Genomic DNA, 2,951 nt, shown 5'->3' on the forward strand with positions numbered 1-2,951 from the left:
GCTCACACCCCAGCCCCGCGCTCACACCCAAGACCCGCTCGCACCCAGGGCCCGCTCACACCCGGGACCTGGCCCTTACACAGGACCTGGGCTTAGCACTGCCACCCCCGGTTCCTGCTGTGCTTTTCCCGGGCACCTTTAAAAATAACCACTGAGACCTGAGCCTGCACAACGCCAGTGACCTCCCCCAGATGGCTCTCCCGCTCTGTCTCCTGCTCCCCGTGGCCCGGGCGGGGGCTGCCTTTCCCGGCTCACTGCCCCCATTTCTGGGACTGTGAGTAAAACACCTGCAGACTTCGTGTGAGGCTATTGAAACTGCACCTCTGTCAGAACGCCCCAGGTTTCTCCCCAGGGGGGAGCCCAGCTGCTGAGGGGCTCCTGCCGATGCCGTGGGGGCTCCGACCGACCCGTGGGGGCCGAGCTCCTCCTCAGTGGGCCGTCTGTGTGCCCTGCGTTCACCCTCCAGCTGCAGGATGGGCGCTGTGGCCCCGAGGCCCTGAGCTGCAGAGACCGGGCGCGAGTACTCGGCTGCCAACAGCCACCCCACGGGTTGGCCTGGTCAGAGACGTTCCTAACTCCTAACGGTGTGAGACAGCGCCACTTCACCGGGAAGCGGGGCTGCGTGTGGCCGGCAGGCGGCACCCGCACGACGGGCAAACGGCCCACGGCAGGTGTTTGCATAAGTCAGCTGGAGCGTGGCTGCCTCAGGGCCGTCCCCACCTCATCCCTCTGAGGGTCAGGATACCCCACCACGTCCCTGAAGACAGCTGGCTGCGAGCGAGGGAGGCCTCGGTGCCTGTTGATAAACGTTCTCACGTTCCTCTCGCTCTGCAGGCGGCCTTGGTGTTGGCCCTGAGGTCACTGTGTCCCGACCGGGGTGCATGGTTACATCGCCGGCCAGTGCCGCCTGCCCGAGTGAACTGAAGGGGGAGCTGCCTCCTGTGGGGACCGAGCGGGGCTGACGAGCGCTGGACCCAAAGTTTCCCTACGGTTTGTGGTCAGAACACCGTCCATCTCCCCTCGAATCAGACCCGCCCAGCTGGCTCCACAGTCCGCCTCGCTGGCTGCGTCTCGCACTGGAGTGTGGAGTCCTGTGGTCCCAACGGCATCTGCTGCGTCAGCAAAACGATGCACAGGGCACGTCCTTCAGCGGCTCGAGGTGGTCCCACAGAAGCGGCCCCCGGGCTTCCGAGTGCGCCCGGACCAGCGCTGGGGTTTGGCTGCCAGGCTCCGGCTAGTGAGGTTGGACCTGTGCCCGGGGACCATCTCCTCATCACACTCCGGGTGAGTGGGAGGAGCCCGATTCCTTACCTCCCGGACGTGGCTGTCCACACGCCTGGGGCCACCCTCCCCCCTGGGACTGTCCCACCAGTGTCAGCTCTCAGCACCCCTATCCCGGCATGCTCCTCGGCTGAGCAGGGCCGACAGCCCGCCGCAGCCCCTGCCGGAACGAAAGCCCACGGGCGGCACGTGCTGAGCCAGACGTGGCCTCCTCCACGTCCCCACAACACCGGGTGCCCGCCGGCTGCCCAGCCATGACCGGCCCTGCTTTTCTTCTGAGGCTTCCCACGCGCCTGATTTCTAGCCACTCGCCCTCCCGGGAGACGGTCTCTAACCCTCTCCCTCCGCTCACGTCGGCGGCACGAGGGCCGTGTTCTCCTCTCCCCACCTGGTCCCGCAGGGGGTTCTCATTTCCAGTCCGCGCCTCCTCCTCGCCCCTCGGGCCGGGCCGCACTCTCACTTGGACCCATCTTGCTTCGGCTGCTCTAGCAAAGGTTCTCAAAGAAAGCCCTAAGCCCTGGCTGGCTGTGCAGTGGTGAGAGCGCCAGCTCCCAGACACGGGGTCTCAGGTCTGATTCCCGGACAGGGGCTGGTACCTGGGTGGCAAGTCCACTCCCTGGCCCCTGTCCAGTGCATGCAGCAGGCACCCAGTCCATGTGTCTCTCACATTGATGTTTCTCTCTCCCTCCCTCCCTCCTTTCCACTCTCTCTACAAGTCAGTGGAAAAACTATCCTTGGGTGAGCATTAACAAAAAAAATCAAAAAAGCACCTTTAAGAGCATGATTAGCACCCCACACTCCCAGATCCCAGATCCGGCAGCCCCCACACTCCCGGATCCCAGATCCGGCTGCCCCCACACTCCCGGATCCCAGATCCGGCTGCTCCCACACTCCCGGATTCGGCTACAGGGGTTCTGCTGTGGACAGAGAGCCCCAGTCGTCCTGACCTTCCCCAGAGCGAGGAGTGCTCAGACGGGCGCCCTAACCTGTGCCACAGAGTTGCTGTGCCACGTGCCTCCCGAGCTGATGCCCACAGAACAGCGGGGGGTCTCCCCTCAGCCCTCAAGACAGGGAAACAACTTGGGTTCCCGAACTCCCCACGCGGTCAGTTCCAAATCACAGCTCACGCCGGGTGCCTGGACAGCAGGCCGAGCCTGAAGAGGGGGAGTCCTTCCCGCAGACCAGGCCTTTCCCACCGCCTCCGAGGGGGCCTGCCCTCCCCACCAGGGGGCAGCCCGGCCTGGCAGCTGGGGTTCAACCCATCCTCCGGGAGTGGGAGGGGCCTCGGCACTAAACTCCCCGGCACAGCCTACTCTTGTGCCCTCGCCCCGCGACTTCCCACCGGGCTGCCCTCAGGCACCCGCACACGCCCCTTTGGGACAGCTGCACCCCCCAACACGGCAATGCCCTCTGCGTGAGCCTCTCCCCGGAGGGGAAGCACCCTGAGGGCAGGGACGCTGACCGCCTCCCGCCTCAGACCACAGCCTTCCAGAACCTTCTGCTGAGCCCAAGCAGGTCTGAAAAGCTGTCTCAGAGGATGGCCAGCCGGCCTTCCTGTTTCTGCGAAAGGCGGGTTTAATTAAATTTTAACCAATGAATAATTATCATCTCAAATGAGAGAAGATGAAGGACAAGCGGCATGCGGTGTGGCCTGAGCCACCGTGGGGAGC

The 2,951-nt window shown here is 64.6% G+C and overlaps 1 protein-coding gene across 1 annotated transcript in view; it reads right to left on the reverse strand.

Annotated features, from left to right (window-relative positions):
* GTSE1 (G2 and S-phase expressed 1) overlaps nt 1-2,951 on the reverse strand; it is an 11,268-nt gene that overhangs the window by 6,733 nt on the left and 1,584 nt on the right. The gene's annotated exons all lie outside the window — the stretch shown is intronic.

This window comes from Myotis davidii, unplaced genomic scaffold (assembly GCF_000327345.1).
Source record: "Myotis davidii unplaced genomic scaffold, ASM32734v1 scaffold67, whole genome shotgun sequence".
Classification (NCBI taxonomy): Eukaryota; Metazoa; Chordata; class Mammalia; order Chiroptera; family Vespertilionidae; genus Myotis; species Myotis davidii.